This window comes from Enhydra lutris, unplaced genomic scaffold (assembly GCF_002288905.1).
Source record: "Enhydra lutris kenyoni isolate GAN:26980312 unplaced genomic scaffold, ASM228890v2 scaffoldscaffold21, whole genome shotgun sequence".
NCBI lineage: Eukaryota > Metazoa > Chordata > Mammalia > Carnivora > Mustelidae > Enhydra > Enhydra lutris.
Window position 1 is genome coordinate 44,967,946 of NW_019154105.1, and position 22,216 is coordinate 44,990,161.

Consider the following 22,216-nt stretch of genomic DNA (forward strand, 5'->3'; position numbering starts at 1 on the left):
ATAGAAATTTTTAAAGGAGTCTCAAAATTTAGGCTTTCAACATACCTTCCTCTGGTGACACAAGAGAATTATCTTTTTGTTTACCTTTCTGTAAATGTAGCAAAACCTATTGATACCACCAAAAATTATTTCCCTGATTGGCCTTCTTTTTTTACTATCATTCCATTAGGTAGATTAATATTGGTTGCAATAACAAATAAAGCTTCAAATCTTAGTAACTTTACCTCTTACTCATGTAATATTTTGATGTATATGATCAGTAGCTGTTATTCTACACAGTGATTCAGAGACCCAGAATCCTACCAAATTATGGGTTAATCATCCCAGATGACCATGGAGTCCTTTATTTCCAGCTGACAGACAGGGAATAGAGGCCATAAAAAACCCATATAAATTTGACCACATTGTCCAGAAAATTGCATGTCCCTTCATTTTATATCCATTAATTACATAGACATGCCTAGCTTCCAGGAGACTAGGAACATAAGCTCTGGCTACTTCCCTTAAAAACAAAATCCAAAAACATAGCAGTACATCTCGGTCAAAGTCTAGCTATCAGGCCATGGGATATTTTTGCAAACACTTCTTGCTATGCATACAAAAGCCCCTTCTATTAAAGATTTTATTTATTTATTTGATAAAGAGAGAGATCACAAGTAGACAGAGAGGCAGGCAGAGAGTAAGAGTAAGGGAAGCAGGCTCCCCGCTGAGCAGAGAGCCTGATGTGGGGCTTGATCCCAGGACCCTGAGATCATGACCTGAGCCAAAGGCAGAGGCTTAACTCACTGAGCCACCCAGGCGCCCCACAAGAGTCCCTTCTAAAGGACATGTGCCATTTTATCAGAACTGAATGTACACCCATTTTTATTATATTTGTATATGAATCCTATGACTTGAACACAAATTAAAAACAATTTAGCTATAATACTTAATGCACAACAGTCAGTAATGGCAACAAAAACTCTCTTTAGGAAAAGGAAAGAATAAGAGAACATAGGGGTCACTGATTCACAACAATATTCAAGTCACACCAACCAAACATTGTGAGATCTCTTGTTAAGAATGACAAAATAGAGATGGGGTGGCTGGGGAATGGACACTGGGGAGGGTATGTGCTATGGTGAGTGCTGTGAATTGTGTAAGACTGATGAATCACAGACCTATACCACTGAAACAAATTATACATTGTATGTTAATAAAAATAACTTAAAAAAAAAAAAAAGGAATGACAAAGTACCTGAGATATTACCCTAACTGTAGGCTAACATAGTAACTCGGCCAATTTGGTGGAGTCTAAAAGAATATACAGGATTTCTAGATTACACATGAAAGACAAGTTAACATTCACAGTAATAACAATATTTGTAGTATTAGCATTTTTGTACTAGTTCTCTGAGCTCCAGTTCTCAGAGGGAGACATGAAGACCATGAGTTATGTTACAGTAGTAGAAACATGTGCTTGGGGAGTTTGGATCTTTTGTAATGGACAGTAAATTAGCCAGGTCTTAACTCTTATCTTTCAAGGCATTTTACTATAGAAATGTTTAATATATACAAAGTTTGCTATACGAATAAATAGCCTTGGGAACATCTTGTAACCAAAGGGCAATTACTATCTCGCAGAATGTGCAACAACATAAGAAACCTATAAAGAATTGTATTCTAAAATGACTTTATAATGATGATCAGGTAAATGTATTGATTAGATGCTTATTCTGCTTCCAGGGGTGAATTCTCTTGTCCAGTGTTCTTTATGATCTGTGACCACCCTGTGGGTGGTTATTACAAAATTATTACCGTTTTTCATATTTTTTTAAATTTTAGAATAGTTGTTGATTTACAGAAAAATTGTGACTATAGTACATAGAGTTCTTATACCCCCAGACAAGTTTTCCTCAGAGCATCCTGTGTCATTATGGTATAATTGTCAAAATGAATGAGTTGAAATTGATATATTATTAGGAAATTCAAGTACGTTGTGGAGCTTATTTAATTACATTTACCTAATGTCTTTCTTTTGTTTTAAGATTTTATCCAAATACCACATTACATTTAGTAGTCATGTCTCATCATGCCACATCATGTCTCCTGTTTGTGAGAGCTTTTCAGGCTTTTCTTGTTTTTGATGACCCTGACAATCTGGAGAAGTACTGGTCAAGTACTTTGTAGAACAACTCCTCACTGGCATTTGCTTGTTTTTGTTTTCGTTTTTTTTTTTGTTCTTTCCCCCCCCACCATGATTAGACTGGGACTATGGATTTTTAAGGAGAAGACCACTGAGATAAAGTACCATTTACAAAAACTTATCAAGAGTGCAGACTATCAACCTCACTAATAACTGTTGATATTAATCATAATCACTTAGCTGAGATAGTGTTTGGCAAGTTTCTCCACCACAGAGTTACTCTTTTTTCCTCCCTTTCCTTACTATATTCTTTGGAGGTACAGCATGGCCTACACTTTAAGAGTGTATTGTGCTCCACCTTTTTGAAGGCTGAGAATTTACACACAATTTTACAAAAATTCTTCTGCATGGAAATGATTCTTTTCCTCCATTTATTTATTGATTCATTTAATTATTTTTATATTAATACAGGCTCATGGATATTCATTCTTACTTTGAGTTATAATCTACTCCTTTACTTATTTTGTTGCTCAAACAATTAGTCCTTTGGAAGATCTTTCGGTTGGCTTCTGTGTTTCTTTGATATAATCTGTGCATATGTGTTTGTGAGTGTGTGTGTATTTATGACACTTGAAGATGTTCCAGGCTCATCTTGGATATATTCTGCCCCAGGGCTAGAGTCAACTTTTTCTCAAAGTAGCCCTGGTTCCTATAAATGGATAATGGAATGAATTATTTCTTGCTTATTGTTGAACACAAAATAATGAAGCATATTTAGGTTTTTGTATGTGGTAGCCAATGTAATAGACAGGGTAAGGCTAGTTGTAATTATTAAAACCCCAAACCTTAGAAGCTCAATAACATAACACTACTCCTTTTTCAGCTTTTCCAGAACTGCATCTCCACATGGTAATTTACAAAGTTGGGCTTCTTCCATCTTTAATCTCTTCAAGTTATTTTGCTTTCTGTTACTAGACAGTGGGAAAAAAAAATGGATATGGTGAATTTGCTTCTTACTCATTTGTCCTAACAATTACACATGCTATTTCTGCTTACATGTCTTTGGCTGTTTTCAGACATTTAGCTGTACCTCACTGCAGTGGGGGTTAAAATCTGTAATCCCTGGCTGGATGCTGCTTCATAGCAAAAGCTTTAATCTATATATTTTGTGGACAGCAAGTCTTCATTTCCAGCACCATTTTACTTGAAGTTCTTAGTGGTTCTGCTTCCCAGGCCATTACATTAGACCACTCCAACTCCACACATTAATCTCACTGTCTTTTGTTAACTCCTTAATTACCTTTAGTAATTATATACATAGAGGTAATTAAATTTCCCTGCTCAGAAACTCTTTACTACCTATTATGGCCAATAATGTTTTAAAACTTGATCTGATTATTTGAATGTTTCCATGAACTATATATTCCAATCTTTTCTCACACTGTTTCTCAATATATGTTAAATGATGCAGCCAATCTGACTTGTTCATCATTCCTAGAACACACCATGTGGTTTCCCTCCTCCATATTTTAATACCCTCTCCCAGCCCTTCTCATTGTGCTGAATTTTTACTTGCCTGTAAAACCTGACTTAAATACCACCTCCTTTCAAGATGATGGAAGTTAATTTTCTTTCTTTGAATTTTTATAAAACCTTGTAGCTTTTGAAACTACTTTCCAAAATTTTTATTTATCTTATAGGGTTATTGTAACAAGTACACTGTATGGATCTGGAAAGCAGATATTAAAATGTATCCATCTGTATGTCACTTGTAATAAATGATAAATTATGTTTCATGATTTTTTCACTCAATAAACACTTGTTAAGTATTATACACAAATGATTTTAAATTAAAAAAAAACGTATAATGCAAAATCTACATAGACAAAATGTTCTTTCATGTTAAATTAAAGCCAGTACAAAGAGCCTAATTTAAACTTTGAAATATAACCCACAGTATTTTTTTCTGTTACAGTTTTTAAAATTTTATATCATCATAATAACAATTAATAAAGGCAAATTAAAAGAGCAGGCAATTAAAGATTCATATAGCCAATTTAATAAATGTAGACTAATAGAGTTTGGGAATTTAAGCATGTACATATTTCACACATTTTGTAAAGATGTAAAAACATGAATACACAAATCTATTCAGAAATAGCCATGTATTCAAAAAAGCAAATTAGAATGTACATTTAAACATTTATTTTTACTCCTATATTGCCAAGTACTTTTAAACAAGGACTCCATTTTTCTTACTACATATCAAAACAAACTGAGGGTTTTGGTGGGGAGGGGGGTGAGGGGTTGGGTGAGCCTGGTGGTGGGTATTATAGAGGGCACGTATTGCATGGAGCACTGGGTGTGGTGCATAAACAAGGAATTCTGGAACACTGAAAAGAAATTAAAAAAGTAAAATAAACCCAGGAGGAAAAAGAAAGAAAATATCATGAGAAGAAAATGTCTCCTTCTGAATAGAACAGATATGTGAAAATACACTGGAAAGCTTCTCTGCTATTAGAACTACTAATTTCTTGAAAAATAGATTAAAATATAAATACAATCTTTTAAAAAATTATTAAAAAATTAGGGTGCCTGGGTGGCTCAGTGGATTAAAGCCTCTGCCTTCGGCTCAGGTCATGATCCCAGGGTCCTGGGATCGAGCCCCACATCGGGCTCTCTGCTCTGCGGGGAGCCTGTTTCCTCCTCTCTCTCTCTCTGCCTGCCTCTCTGCCTACTTGTGATCTCTGTCAAATAAATAAATAAAAATCTAAAAAAAAAATATTAAAAATTAATATAGTAAAACGTGGAGAAAAAGAGCTAGGCCACATTTATTTCTACAACTTGAGATATTAGGAGTTTGTTAGTACTTTCTAATTTGATTAAGATTCAGAAAAAGGAAGCAACATTAGAAAGGTCAACAATTAAATATCTAATCAATTAAGAGTCTGTAAATTATAAAGTATCTACAAAATGCATTCACTTAAAATATAATTGGAAAACTAAAATGGGAAAGAGAGCTAAAAGCACTCTCCTTAAAAAACTTGATATAGTCCTCCGGGGTGGGATGAATTATAATAGGTTTCAAAACAGTCCATTCATTTAGCAGATTTCACACCAACCACTTAAACATGAATTCCAAATCACTTTAATGTTCATGTTATGGTATCTGTGTCTATATTCAAATTAGTCTATTTCCTACTATTAAAATAGAAAACACTAATTTTAAATTTGCACCCTCAACAAATGTCTGATGAATAGAAAAACATTCTAGTGGTTTTCCTTTACTCAGTTAACCCATATTTATACTACCTAACTTACTATTATTATATGTAACATTGGAAGATAAGTACTGCCATTTGGTTTTATGGCCATTCCTCTAGCTTTGGGGATGTCTGAACATTTGTCTTTGTCAATTCTCCTGGAACATGTGGTTCAAGATATTGTCATATGACAGTCTGAATAATCTGGCTTATGTTTATGTACCACACCAAGCACCAGGACCTCATGCTTAGGAGCACACTTATTAAGTAAAGAGAAACCAGTACTGATGGGATTCAGGAGAACCAGGAGAATGAGAGTCGACCACGCATGTCTGAAGGGCTTAATGTATAATATGTGATGGTTTCTCTGAATTGAGGTTGTCTTCCTTCAGCCTACTTCTTTATGTCTATACAGGTGCCAAGTGCAGAATTAATTAGACATAAAATACTATACCTTGCATGTTTTGAACACAACATAAATTCTTGTTTTGTATTTTTTGTTTGCATTTTTAAACCTTACTTATAGACAGAGAGTGCCTATCGAATGTGATAAGTTTGATTGTCATTCTGAAGCAAAGACCATGGATCACTGATGCTAGTTAGAGCAAAGTGGGCATTGCAGGACACTATCAACTCAAAATTTCATATATATATAATATATATACATATTCCAATTATATTCCAATTCCAATTCCTATATATATATATATATATATATATATATATATTTCAAGCATTATATAATAAGTATATATAAGCATAATAATGATATAATAATATAATATAATAACATAATAATAAGTATATATAAAGTATTTCAAGCATTATATAATAAACATATATTATATACATGTTTCCTTTTATATACCTTTGTTTATATAACATTAATCTATTTCAGGCTATAATGTTTTTGACATTACTATTAAGTGGTATTGAAAAGGTTTTGGTCAAAGTTGGTTGCCTTCACTGTACATTTTTTAAAATTTTATTTATTTATTTACTTATTTACTTACTTACTTATTTATTTAGAGAGCACATGGGCCAGGGGAGAGGCTGAAGGAGAAGAAGAGAAAGAATCCCAAGCTGACCCGAAGCTGAGTCTTGAGCCTGACCAACTGCTTGGTTTCTAGTCGCATATATCACAACCTGAGGTGAAATCAACGACATTTAACGACTGAGCCACCCAGGCAACCTGTCTTCACTCTACCTTTTAACTCTCAGCATTCAGAGTAGAGCAATGTAAGTTAAAACATAAAAACATAAAGATTTATTTTTACATTATAAATCTGTTAATGCACTGAAAAATTTGTCCCCTTTTTCATATATCCATCCTACATGGCTTTAAGGTAATGTTACCAGGTATTCCGAAATCTTTGCTAATTTGTAAAATTGGAATTTATGATACGGCAAATTGAGTTGAGAAGCTCTAGAAGGAAGATGTTTCAAGAACCAAAATCTATATGGCATTATTTAATTCTTATAATTTTGTTGTCGGGAAGTCTGGATTTATTAGAATATCCCTAATAACTTTGTAATAATAAATAGTAATTGCAAACACTGCAATTACCAAATATGCCCAATGGCCTCCCCAAAAAGTGGCTGAATGTTGAAGTACTTGGCTTTATAATAAAGTTTCATAGTGGCCATTTAATTATGCAGTAAGAAGCTTAGGTAATTTTCTTTCATAAATTTTCAATCATTAAATACATAACACATTCATAGTTTTTATGAATATCTACAAGTCAACTCTAATCAATTACAATAATGATCCATAGTTACAACCATGCAGAATTTTCATTTGAACCATCTGAATTTGCTACTTCTGAAAATTATCCTTATATCATCCACATTTTCTTTTAGGGGAATCATTTCATATGTAAGACTGCAGGAGTCCATAATGGAAACCTATCTGAAAATGCATTTTCTTTAAAAGAGTCAATTTTGACCATCATATCAATGCTCAAACTTGCAATCATTTCAGTAACGAATAAATCCAAAGTTAATTAGCTTTATATCTATTATATGCCAAGCACTCTTCTTTGAGGTGATTTTTTTTTTAAGATTTTATTTATTTATTTGAGAGAGAGACAGTGAGAGAGAGCATGAGCGAGAAGGTCAGAGGGAGAAGCAGAGTCCCCATGGAGCTGGGAGCCCGATGCTGGACTCGATCCCCGGACTCCGGGATCATGACCTGAGCCGAAGGCAGTCGTCCAACCAACTGAGCCACCCAGGCGTCCCGTTTTTTATTTTTTAATTTTTAAAATTTTTACCAATTTTTATTCAAGTGTAATTAACATACAGTATTATATTAGTTCCACTTCTACAATATAGTGCTTCAACAATTCCATACATTACTCAGTCCACATTATGGTAAGTGTACTCAGTCTTCTTCCCCTATTTCTCCCATCCCCTTCCACTATCTTTGAGATCATTTTAAAGTAGCTGTGACCATCACTCATAGGTTTCTATTGCATCTCCAGCACAAACTGCATTGATTCCATGCAATGCATAGGCGGACCCAACATACCCACACCAAGGGTAGCGTAACTGCTTTCCCATGAATCGTTTTACTGTGAAATGAAATAATTTCTTTACATTTTTACCTGGAATAGTGCTTTCTTTTCCTAAAAAAAGAAAAAAGAGAGAGAGAGAGAGAGAGAGAACGAGCTTCAACTGAATGAATACTATCATATAAAAATAAAAACTCATTGCATGTATTTTAATGTAGGAGCAAAGTGTCTTTAACAATAATTAGTGTGTCACCTGATTGAATTAAGTTAATACAATATTTTAAAACGACTTTCTATTAGATGCAGTACTAGGACTTGAAGTAGATACAGATAAACACCAGGCAGAGGAAATCACAGAATGGATATCATATAAACGATTAGATGCTTAGCCCTACATTGAAAATCTTTATTAGATATACTCTAACAACTCATTTATTTTACCAAAAGTGTTTTCTGGTGTTGTGTCAGGTTGCAGGTAATGAAAATAAGTGGTAACAACCATGTGTTTTTTCAGGTTTAGCTTTTGTTTTGCCCTGTAAATTTCAACAACAGAAAATGTATTAAAAACTGAAAGCACATGTTAACTATTGTTATGTTTTCAAAGATAGTTTTTTAAGCATATGTATTTTTAGCAGGGTAAGAAATGAATTATGCTGTTTGGTCTGATTGGATTATCTGTAGTTTGTGTGGTAAAAGCACTAAAAATATGACAGTAACATTTGGTCTGAAATATAGATATATAACAAAGTCATGAAAAAGAAATATATTGCAAGGATTTATTCTCCAATCAATGTGCTGTGGAATAAGGTACATAAATCCCCAGATATCAATGGAAAAATAGACAAAGTATTATCTGAAAGATACTGCTAAGGAAAAGGAGTCTGCACAGGTAAAGTGTCTCCTTATTATTAATGTAGCATGATATAATGGCAGTGTATATTGTGTAAGACAAGAGAAACAAAACACAAATATTGGCCTAAAAATTTTATTTGAGTGCTCAAAAAGGCATGTGGTGTTCTATCCACATCAATCCTCCAAGAATTTATAGAAATTGAAGTATTTGGAAGTTCTTTTGTATAAGGAAGAGAAACATGCTGAGGAATATATATATGCTTGATAGTTCAGTCTTTTAATGAACTTATGTATACAATTCCCCATAAATATTTCCCATGAAAAACTTTAGTTTTTCACGTGAAATTGTGATTGAAGAAAATTACTACTATAAATTCCTAGGCAACTTTGACCTAATTATCCTTACATGGATTTTACATTACATATCACATAGGAATGCTATATTCTACTTTAGGTTTTATTTAGGTTTTATGATTATGCAATCTAAGCTCTTTTAGGGGAGAGATGTGTTTTGTGTTTCACTGAATCTCTAACTATTAAGCCATGGCTGTGCACAGGGAATATGATTAAGAAATATCTAACAGGGGCACCTGGGTGGCTCAGTCGGTTAAGCGGCTGCCTTAGACTCAGGTCATGATCTCAGGGTCTTGGAGTCAAGCCCCATGTCTATTGGGTTCCCTGCTCAGCCAGTAGTCTGTTTCTTCCTTTGCCCTTCCCCCAGCTCATGGTTATTTATGTACTTTTTCTCTCTCTCCCTCTCTCTCAAATAAATAAATAAAATCTTTAAAAAAAATATCTTAATGAATTGATATGTTTTATAAAAATTATAAAGCTCACAACTGATAGGAAGTTAAATATAATACATGTTTATCTGAGTGGCAGATATTGTTTGGAATTTAGTACACATATTAACTCACCTGTCAGATAGTGATGAGATTAGAAGAGTTCATTTGAAATGAATGATTGAAAAGATAACTGGGTTAGATGGGAAATGAAACAGTCACCTTTCCTAGAACTTAGTCTGTATTTTTGTGTAGAGTTATGGTTAATAATTTACATCCACAGCATGGAATTTTCAGTAATTTTTTAGTAATTTTGAACTACTAAAATTTCATTTCGGTGTGAGAAGGAGAAAATTAGGAATTTGTTTACATGATGAGAATAGGGTTCTCACAGGAGACCTAAAAGGGTTTGAGCTAGTAAAGGAGAGCTCTCTCTCTCTCTCTCTCTCTCTCTCACAAACACACACACACACACACACACACACACACACACGTAGGAGGGGAAAATAAGGTTATAGAAAAAAGTAAAGCTCTAATGGTACTGAGAAAAGAAAAAAAAATAATGTGAGTGGTAAGTTTTCAAATATTTTAGTTAACTAAGGGAACATCCATAGACCAAATAGTTATCTGTTATATGCTGAAAACAATGGCTCATGATAAGTCATGGGATATTGGTGACAGGAGAACTTAATTTTAAATATTGATCTGATTTTAGTGTCACATTATTGATGTATATTAATTACACTTGTTTATATATTTCTGTGATAAGAATGCCTTCCTCCATGTGTTTTGCTTTCAGAAATACTGAGATAGAATGGAGCACCATAAACTATATTCCAGAAAATTTTTCATTTCAAAAATTTTTATAAATTTATTCTGAGTGATTAGCTTTCCATTTTGTTAAAAATATCACTGAGCCCTATGAATTATATGACATCAGTCATTATACTTTTTTACTCTTTTCCAATAAAATTAGGTCTGTTCTTCATCAGGGTAGGAAAATATAAACACTCCAGTTTCTCACTGAAGAATATAACATCAAACTGTCGTTTGAATTTCATTAGAACTCTCAACTAAGAAAATTATTATTTTTAGAAAACATATAAGTGCATGTTCTCCTCTCACTACCTTAGGTTATTTAGGTTCTATCACTAGACCAAGTTAGATTAGCATAACTCTTAATTATTTTGACCTGGCAGAAGAAGGACTAAATGTTACAGGATTTTATAGGCTTCTTCAAGCTTAGATTAGGTCAGGTACCTTCTGTTTGTTTTAAAGACACAATGGTTCATTGTGGCAAGACATTGACTAGAAATGTTGAGCCTGAAAGCCAAAATTTAGGGACAAAAATCATTCCTTAATTGCAAATAAAACCACCCATGGGAACCAAACAATCCCTGAGAGAGAAGAATGTCTTCCATATAGAGAGATGGGATGAATTTAGAGAGTAAAGTTCTAAATACAGTGTCTTGTAGTATCTTATATAGACTTGCTGCAAATAGAGTTTGAATAATAAAAACCTAGGTTTACTGACATTTCATATTAATTTACTTGATTTGGTTTTATTACATTATTATTTGTCTTATACTTTTTAATTTTTATTTATTTTTAAAGATTTTATTTATTTATTTGACAGAGATTACAAGTAGGCAGAGAGGCAGGCAGAGAGAGAGAGAAGAGGAAGTGGGCTCCCTGCGGAGCAGAGAGCCCGATGTGGGTCTCCATCCCAGGATGCTGGGATCATGATCTGAGCTGAAGGCAGAGGCTTTAACCCACTGAGCCACCCAGGCGCCCCTATACTTTGTTTTTTAATATTTGTTTTCTATTTGCCATGATCTTGGACTTCTCATCTTCCACAACTGTGAGGAAGAAATTTTTACCATTTAAACCATAGAGTCTATGGTATTTTATTTTAGCAGCCCAGATGGACAGAGACACTCCATTTTATCCATCTATCTATGTGACTTACTCTATCCCAAGCTAGTATTTAAAAATTTGCACTTATCTAAAATATTTTTATATAGCTGAAATTATTTTATTACTAGTTCACAATAAGTAGACTGTCTACCTGTTTACAAATATTTTCAGCTCCTGAAAATAACAACCATATATTTTTAAAGATTTTATTTATTTATATGACAGAGAGAGAGAGAGAGAGAGAGAGAGCACAGACAGAGGAAGTGGCAGGGGTAGAGGGAGAAACAGGCTCCCTGCTGAGCAAAGGGCCCAACACAGGACTCAATCCCAGGACCCTAGAATCATAACCTGAGCCAAAGGGAGATGCTTAACCGACATCCCCATTTTTATTTTTAAAGGAAGCATGAAGTATAGAGCAAAATACGTTCAGCATTTAAGAAATAATTAATATATCACATAATAATCACTAAAACTATTAAAATCTTTGTAATAGAATTAGCAGAAGTCTCTAAATGATATTGGATCCCTTTCAAATACATTGTTCAAATCTATATTTTTTACTTTGCATTGCAATATATGGATTATTCCTTCTTTTTTAAAGATTTTATTTATTTATTTGACAGGCAGAGATCACAAGTAGGCAGAGTGGCAGGCAGAGAGAAAGGGTGAAGCAGAATCCCCGCCGAGCAGAGAGCCTGATGCAGGGCTCAATCCCAGGATCCTGAGATCTGACCTGAGCCGAAGGCAGAGGCTTAACCCACTGAGCCACCCAGGTGCCCCTGGATTATTCCTTTTAATATGGAGCACAAAATTATGAACTTCTAAGAACTTAACATTTATTTACCTGAAGCTCTATTGTTCAAAGTAGCATCACTCTAGCAAAATAGTACTTTGGCTGGAATATTAATCACAAATAATTGTATTATACTAAGAAAGATATATTATACTAAGGAAGATTATATGATACTAAAAAGATGCATTATACTAATGAATTGTACTATATTAAGGAAGCGTAAGAAAAATATATTTTATATTTTATTATCTTGTTCTTCCCCCATTAGGTGAGATAATAAAAACTTGTACAGTGGCCCTGGGATGGTGCAGTCAGTTGAGCATCTGACTCTTGGTCTTGAGATCAAGCCCCATGTCAGGCTCTGACCTCAGTAGGGAGTCAGTTTGTGATTCTTTCTCTTCCTCTCCCTCTGCCCCTTCCCCCTCTAAAATAAATAAACAATTAAAAAAATAAAAATACATACAAATATTTCTCAATATATACTATTGGAGTACAGTGGAGAAAAATATAGAAATCCCCTTTCCTATAGAATTCATCTACTCTCTAAGGAAAACAGGGAATAAACAGGGAATAAAACCGTAAGTTAAAAATAAAATAAAAATAAAATAAATAAAAAATAAATAAAAGAAAAAATAAAATAAAAATAAACAGGGAATAAAAAATAAAAATAAAATAAACATTTTCTTTAATAAAGAAAATTAAATCACATATGCAGAAATTGATGAGTAGTATGGAAAAAAATGAAAAAAAATGAGAGAGAGTAGGGGTTCAGGAGGACTGTGATGCTGGGGCAATGGCTGAAATTATAATCAGGGTGTCAGAGAAGACTAGCTGAGAAGTTGTCCATTATGTAAGGTACTGAAGAATGGGAAGAAGTTACCATATGAATATCTAAAGGTGAAAGTGTTCCAGTCAAAGGAGAAAATCAGTAGAAAGATTTTATGGTAGTAAACTGTTTTGCATGTTCAAAGAATAGCAAGAAGGACAGTGCACCCAAAATAGGTCAAACAATGAGGTGAGTAGATATAAAGTCAGAGAGACCAGAATCATGGAAGGCCATGTGGGTTGTTGTAAGAACTTCATATTTTACTTGGCATTAGATAGGATGTCATTGAAAGGTTTTGTAAAGACAGGTAATACTAGCTAACAGGTTTAGAAAGGATCACTCATTCAGTCTATGCTGTTGAGAATAATTTTAAGTGGCCAGTGCTGGAGCAAGGGGACAAGATGGGGGGCAATTGCAGTGGTCTAAGTAAGAGATAATGATAAGTCCATCAAAAGGATCACAGTGGAAGTAAAAGATGATATGGTTCAAACCAGAGTTCGAAGGTTTGAGTAAAGAAAAGGGATTGCAATCTGAAGCTATTTAGAGAGAAGCAATCAAATTTCCTAATGGGGTATCTGAGATTCATGTAATAAAGGGGGCAATTAAAAATGAAGTCAACATATTGGATATGTCAGCCAGCTTGAAGGATGGATATGTCATTCACTGAGATGGAAAAACTAAATGCAGTATGTTTGAGAGAAAAGATCAGATTAATTTTGAACATGGTTTAGTTTAAAATGCCTCTTAGATATTCAAATAGAGGTTTGGGGTAGACACTCAGACACATGAATCTGGAGTTGCATACAGAAGTCTTGCATGTAGATATACATTTAAGAGTTATTGCAAATATATGAACATTATTAAAAGCCACCAACATATATTATATCAAAAAGTGAATAAGTTGAGTGAATTGAAGAAAAAAAATCCTTCTGAATGAACTGAGAAACTCCAGTATTAACAGACTCAGTAAAGTGAAGCACAGAGTAAAGGAAATTGAGAACTAGCTCTTAGAATGGATGATAAACACAGGGCTGCTGTCTTAGAAACCAAATAAAGCATACCTAAGAAGAGAGAGTGATCAACTTCTATCACGCACAACTGATAGGTCAAGTAAGATGAGGGAGGATAATAGACACCTATTTTATCTAGGTAGCTATTATTCATGAATTGGACAAAAATGTTCCTGTGAAATGTTTAGAGATGAAAGCTTGAATGACATTGGCTTAAGAAAGAAATGGAAAAATAAAATTGGAACTGGACGACACAGGCAATTATTTTGAGAGTTTTACTGGCACACAGAAAGGGAATTGCAGAGAAAGCTGGTGGGAAAAGTCAGGTTGAGAGATGGTTCTGCAATGTGACAATTTGTAAATGACTGCAGGGAATTCCTTGAGAGCTCAGTGAGGAAATTAATTATCAAATTTGTAAAAATCATCTGAAGTTTTCTCTTTTATCTATGCTTCTTCACTGCCAATTTCTCTGATTTATTCAGTTACTTTATTTCTATCCATACGCGTTGTCTGGTCTGCTTTCTAGATTTGACCAAATTCTCACAGTATCTGGATTTATGGTGGTACTTTCTGTTATTTTGTAGTCCTGTTGCTATTAGAGTTTCTTATGCAAGAAAAGAAACAGTCTTCTGTTAACTCTTTTCTGCTTCTCTGAAGAAACCTGCTTTATTCTCTCTTCTCTGAGATTTGAGCCCATTGCTCCCTTTTAATCTCAAATTATTGCTCATTATCATGACTGAATTAAGATCTGTGCCCAGAAATGTGGATCCAATAGTATCTAGTTTATAAAATATTTACTACTGTTCAGTGAGCAGCTGAGGATATGGTGGAGAATGCTTCGTGGTTCAGATTCCTTAAGACTAGTTTTTTGATGCTTAAACATTTGGGTCTTTATAAACATACATGTTAAAATAATAAATACATACTGAATAAATTCATAAGTGTGACAAGTAACTCTATGCAAGTGGATTATAACTTAGAAAACCTCCATGGGAAAAGGGTTATTAATTATTTCAACAAAAATCATCTATTGTCAATGTTGATTTGATTATTTTAAGCCAGATGTTGGCCACCATAAGGTAAAGATAGATTTTGGACATAAATAAAATTTGTTTGTCTTACCAACTTCTAAACATTTTTTAAAAGACCCTGTATGTATGAAATGCAGATATCTGATTTATCTTGACCAACTAGACTATATGTCAACATTGAGCCCAAATTCCACATGGTCACATCATGTTGATAATTTCTTCCATAGAAAATCATTATCTCTTTTGTATACTTCCCTGCTTCTCTAACTGACTTTAATTTCTGATATCTATACAAAATGACTTTCTTGTCTCTATTGAACAATTTCAAACCAAGTTTAGAATATTGCAATGACTGTTTAACAAAAGTTATAAAATCAGAGTAAATCATATTGTTTAAGAAGCAGAGTGAAAGACATTAACCAGTTTTCAATTAGTTATTTTAAAATCACAGGTGGTTAAAATAACAACTACCAGTTGGATAGGATTTATATTAGCTACCAAGTGAACACATGTGATCATGACACACTGACATGACATAAAATATAAAACATTGATTTTTTTTGTATGTATGTATGTACTGATGTGTGAGGCAGTATTTATTTCAGGCAAACTTTGGCTAGTTGTTAGTGAGATGAGGGTAGAAAGCAGGATCAAATATGATATCTACTAAGAAGAGTTGAGAAGTAAGTCCAAGAGGGGAAGTTATCCCAGAGGAAACAAAACAATATTCATGGTATATGGCAAAACCATTTTTGTTTTTTATGTTGTAGGTTGCTCAGTGCAAGGGAGCTACAGAGAATCCAGATTAAGTAGTAGTCCTTTATTAACACGGTCTAAGTAAGTCATCCAGAGTTCAAGGCAAAATTCCCTGGAAAAGAAGCTTGCAGTTTCTCAGTGAGCTAAGGAGAGTGAAAAATTGACACAGCAATCTTTCAATCAGCATAAGGAACCAGTCATGAGATTGCAAAGGGCCTAATAGAGCTAGCTAGGAAAATAAATTAATATAACAAAACATAGTAAAAGTCCTTTATAACCCAAAATTCTAAATAATTAATGTATGAAAGTATGCTCAATTACAATTAAACAAAATGACATAGTAAGCAAAAATATATACCTTATATATATATCCCAGAATGTATACTAGGTTTGATTCCATAGGATATATTCATAATAATGTTATCAAAAATATACATAAAGTATTAAGAATTTTATATAAAGATGTATAAGCTGTAAAAAAAAAAGTCAATGCAAATATCAAATCATAATACACAAGAGGGATTTCTTGTTTATTTGCTAAATGCCAGACTATGACTTATATTGTCTTTTTCTTATCGTTTTTAATACTTCAATCAGAGAGCCAGATGCATGTTTTCTTGCAACTGGATTTGCATAGGTTTTCTTATACACAGTTGTTTTCATTCTAAGCATATAAAATATCAAGTTAAAATGGGCAAAGCAGTTTTCAGTGGACTGGAACATATTGATTGAAAAAATTCTTTAATTTGAAATGTTTCTGTCAGGTTAATGAATTTGAGTAATAAAATCATATTGAAAATACCTACCTTTGAAAAAGAGTCTATACAAAATCAATGGAGAGGAAAATATGTAGGCAACAAACTGTAAATTTTCTGAGAGAAAATTAGTTTGTCTGATATGAGCAATATTTGATTATTAAGATTTTTTATTATAAGATCTGTTGATGTGATTCTGCTTATCTATGCATTTATCTTGCTTACATACTGTTAACAGGAAAGTTTGTCTGACATCATTTTGTCAATTCTCAAAATACCAAAAAAATAATACATTTTAGATTAGATATACTCCAAAGTAGGATAACGTAAGATTCAGTGTCTGGTATCATGGGCATAGTAGAGATTCAACAATGGTAAAAATAAAATCAAGTTTTCCAATAATTTCAGTTAGCAAAGGGATTTGAACTATGTAAAATGATAGAATAATTTCACATTCCTGCATAGACATAGATATCATAGAAAATGGATTGATTTATTAAAATTTATAATGAAATAAAATTGTATTCTATTTCAGATTCCTGAAAGTGAACACTTCTTAGTGATTTCTGTTTAACTTAATATTAAATAGAATTTAACACAGACTTCTTTGGGTTACAGACTACCTTAGAGCCTTATCACTAGGGCAGCAATGAAATGTAACTTTAGTAGTATACTGTTTTAGACATGAAAGTTGTCTTATGTTGAAATTATAAGTCCTACTTAATGCTCCCAAATGAAAGAGAGAGAGACTCTGAGAGATTGAGGCAGATAGAGAAAGATTGAGAAATTCTACAGATTGAGCTTCCTATATTCCTGTATAATTTCATTCTAAAAACAAAAGTTTATTATTTATAAGCTTCTATTCTTACAAAATAATTCTATTTGTAACAATATTCTCCCGTAGAATAGCATTAAACTAATATTGATAACACCCTTGAAATGGTTAGTAGATTCTGGTTAGTGATTTTTTTTTTGTTTGTTCTCCAAACATTTTTTATTTACAGATTTCTGTTCCTTTTTACAGTGACTTAATGGTATAAGCAATTAATTAATTAACTAATTAATTCTGGAAAATATAACCATGGAAACAAATATTTGGATTCTCTTTATATGGTCATTCTCCTATTGCTAGTATGTTGGAAAAATAACGTGCTTTTATTTTTGTTGTGCTTTACAAAATCTACTGACTTCACAGAATCCACTGTTTCCAAGATTTATATAGGACATTTATGCTAATAACCTTGTCATGCAACATTTAGTGTAGTATTAAGTACTTGTACTCTGAAAGAACAAAGATTTCAGTCCATGTCTTGATTACACCAGAAACAAACAAAAAACAATACTGATTTCTGTAAGGAATAAAATTTGAGAAATCATGAAGAAATTTGTACTAAAATCTGTGACTTATACATTAGCAAAGTTTAACTCTGGAAAATAAAACAATTATGTCTACACAGTTCATAAATTAACGCCTGATAAAGAGATAGTAACTTTTTAAAAAATCCCTGCTACTTAGAAAGACAATACTAGGAACTAAGATAGAGCTTATGAAACATGACCTATTACCTAAGAACTGAGATTAAATGTTGAGAATTCTGTTTCACACATTAATTTACAAATATAAAACATTGACAAGGGGTACCTGGGTGGCTCAGTTGGTTGAGTGACTGCCTTCGACTCAGGTCATGACTCCAGGGTCCTAGGATCGAACCCCACACCGTGCTCCTTTCTCAGCTGGGAGCCTGCTTCTCCTTCTCCTCTGCCTGCTACTCCACCAGCTTGTGCTCTCTCTCTCTCTCTGTCAAGTAACTAAATAAAAAAAAAAAAAAAATTGACAAAGTGATCATAAAATATATGTGGAAGTAAAAGTAAACAAAACTAACCTAAAAAATACTGAAAACATAGTTTAATGTTCAACTTTTTTTTCTCTATTAGCTACTATAGTAGTTAAAATGATGTTATTTGAACAAGAAATCACAGTATTCATATATCAAATGCTTCTCCAAATTATATATTTGGAATATGATAAACACCAGTTGAAAAAGGTAATTCAATAGTGGCTTTAGGAAAACTGATTGACTGTTTGAAAAGAAATACATTTTACATATGTACTTCCTGCAATACAATAAAATAGATTTCAAATGTTATTAAGTTGGTTTTTTTTTTCAGCAAAAATCATGTAAAAAATATATCTTATGAAAAAGCCTTTATAAGGATAAAATAGGAATGCCACAAAGGGAAATTTTTATCAACTGGACTATGAAACATTTAAACTTTTGAGCCTTATATAACATTGTAAATAAGATTAATGTGCAAGCAAACAAATGATAAATAACTGGTAGCATGATTCTTGAAAACATGGTGAATGAGAGGTTGATATTATGAAAAGATTAAGTACTTGAAATAGTTGCTAATTTCAAACTTAAAATGTGAGGGTAGCATATAAAATAATGAATTATAAAATATCACAAAAATATTCTACCTTATTACTGAGAAAATTAGCAAACATCAAAAAAATGACAGATACCACCTTATAGTTTTGATGAGAAAGTGAAATAGTACAACTTTTACATGTTCACATACCATTGCCCCAAAATTACACTTTAAAACATTGTTTCCTAAGGAAATAATTGGAGTTGGGTGCAAATATATATGTAAAGCATGTAAATTCCAAACAGTAATGGCTTTATAAATGAATTTTGGAATAATGTTTGAATTATGTTTTAATGGAATGATTCCATGGCAATTATTTTCATTTCTTATACTATTACATTAAATGGAAATATAGACAGAAAGCAAAATATATATATGTATAACTTATTTATTTACTATAATAACATTATATTAATAGTATATTAATATATTACATTTGTATTTAAGTGTTTTCCAGTAGATCTCTGGGTGGTAACTTTATGGGCAACTGAAAAATTTTCTAGTTTTCTTTTTTTTTTTTAAAGATTTTATTTATTTATCTGAGAACGAAAGGGAGAGCACAAATTGGGGGGCAGAGGGAGAGGGAGAAGCAGACTCCCCACCGAACAGGGAGCCAGATTCAGGGCTCATCCTAGGACTCCAGGATCATGACCTGAGTCAACAGCAGACACTTAACTGTTGGAGCCACCTAGGTGTCCCTCTAGTTTTCTAATTAAATATTACATTTGTATATATCTTAAAATGAATAGTCAGATACAGATGTAGATCTCAAGCAAATTTCTTAGCAAATTTGTGATATTGAGGTAACCATGTACCTAAAAGTCAAAGGGAACAATATATACATAATTAGCTAGCTGAGTTTCAAGTAATTAAATTTTCTTTTCCTATATTCACTGAACTATGTTAGGCAATGAGTTGGGTGTAATAGATTTGCAAGGCTTTTGTTTAAGAGACAAACTAACCAAAGAAAAACTGAAATGATAATGATACAGCTGAAAAATGCATAGAAATAAAATATGGGATCTGAAAATAAAACTTTGAAATGTGCTAAAGCAGTCTTGGGAAGGTCTAGTAAAGGACCCTTGGAATTTACCTCTATAACAAACAGGACAAACCCAAACTAAATAAAGAATAATAACATTAGGAAAAAATGTAGATATTTATGTTTTTTCCCCTGAAGATTAGATTTTTTATTAATCCGTTCCTGTTTTTATGCAGTGTTTTATTTTACGAAAAAGTCAAAAGAAATAAAAATTCTAATTTTAATGAACAGCAGGCACTCTGCCTGGCCACCAGAATTCCTGGAAAGATAGGTTTTTCCTGGGGAGAATGGGAAGGAAAGTTCGACACAGAGTTTAATCAGAACATGGTAGAAAGAGAAGAGCAAGGGTCATAGACATCTGTTCAGGGCTTACAAAATGATCTGTCCAGGCATGAAGTCAGCAGAAAAACAACTGTACTGTTAAGCATAGTTATGGAGGATATGAACTTTAACAACATAACTTCAAATCAGAATAATTAAGAATACTCATTAATTAAATGAATAGACTGAAATAAATACAAGATCACAATTCTTAATTCTCAGAGAAGGTAGTGTTCTGCAATGTATAGGAAGCTTAGAAATAGTACAGGTCCCTGAGGTAAGTTTTTGTCATAATGAGAGTCCAGCATTGCAGAGCTCCGAAGTAGAATGTACTTGAGGATATTCATGCTCAGGGAGAGCCTAATGAAAGGACGCAAAAAACCTTGACATTATAGTCTCTGTCTACTGCTCTGACCAATCAGGAGTCACTTCTGGAAACAGCTATTCTGTGGAATTGAACAGGCTCTTGGCTCATTATTGAGCCATGAGCACAGTGTCACATAGGTCTCAGTGGAAAAAATAAAGAAATCCATTAGGAACAAGTCAGAGGACAGTTGCACATAATCGTGCTGTGTAGTTATGGTCCTGCTGTTGTTAAAAACATTCCAAAAATAACAGCATCTTAAAAGTCACCAAGGAATGTAAAATGCTGAATGTTTTTCATGTTAAAAAATAATTCTTTATACTCTCTAATAATGTTTACTGCTGACATCTATGGAGATTTACAAAAAATAAAAGATGGTTAATGTCAACTTGTCAAATATATGTTCTTTCTGTCCTTTAATAGCTTTTTGGTAACATGCTTGATTTCATTTATTTTTTTAAATTATTTTTTGTGGCAGTTATTCTAAACCAATGGGGGAAAAAAACCAAAATATTTTTTGATGTATTTTCTGGCCCTCCAGCATAAAAAAAGAAAGAAATATCTAAGTAATATTTTCAGAGCCTATATATGCTGAAATATAATTAACTGGCAGTATTTGAATACCTCTATTCTGAGCCTCAAAATGAAGACATGACCATGGCTGAGGTGTAGTGTCTGGACCTTGGCAGGTGTGAGGGTGCCTTCTGTTTATTTTAAACTTTTGATTTTGGAATGAATTTAGATTTACAGGAAAGTTGCAAAGAAAATACAAAGAATTTCTGTAAAGCCCTTAGCCAATTTCTCCTGTTGTTACTATCTTTTATCTTTCTAGTAGTTTTGTTAGAACTGAAAGTCTGGCATTCATAATATTATGAAATCTGGTATATTACTATTAACTCAGCTCCAGACTTTATTTGGTTTTCACCATTTTTCCATGGATGATCTTTTTTCTGTTCCTTGATATAATCAAGATGTTTTAGTCTGTTTGAGATGCTGTAACAAAAATACCACAGACTGTGTTGTTTAAATAGCATTAGTTTCTTAACATTCTGGAAGTAGGGAAGTCCAAAATCAAAGCATCAGCGGATTCTGTGTCTGGTAAGGGTCAGTTTCCTTGTTCATAGATGTCTGCCTTCTTATTGTGTCCTCACATCAGGAAAGGCAGTGAGGGAGTCCTCTGTAGTATTTCTTTTCTTTTCTTTTCTTTTCTTTTTTTTTTTTTTTGGAGAAATAAAAAGGCTGAGGTGGGTAGGGGCAGAGGGAGATGGAGAGAGGATCTCAAGCAAGCTCCATACCCAATGCAGAGCCCAACGGAGAACTGGATCTCACAACCCTGAGATCATAATCTGAGCTGAAATCGAGAGTCAAACACTCAACCAACTGAACCACCTAGGCACCCCTAGAGTCTGGAGTCTAATTAATAAGGGCACTGATAC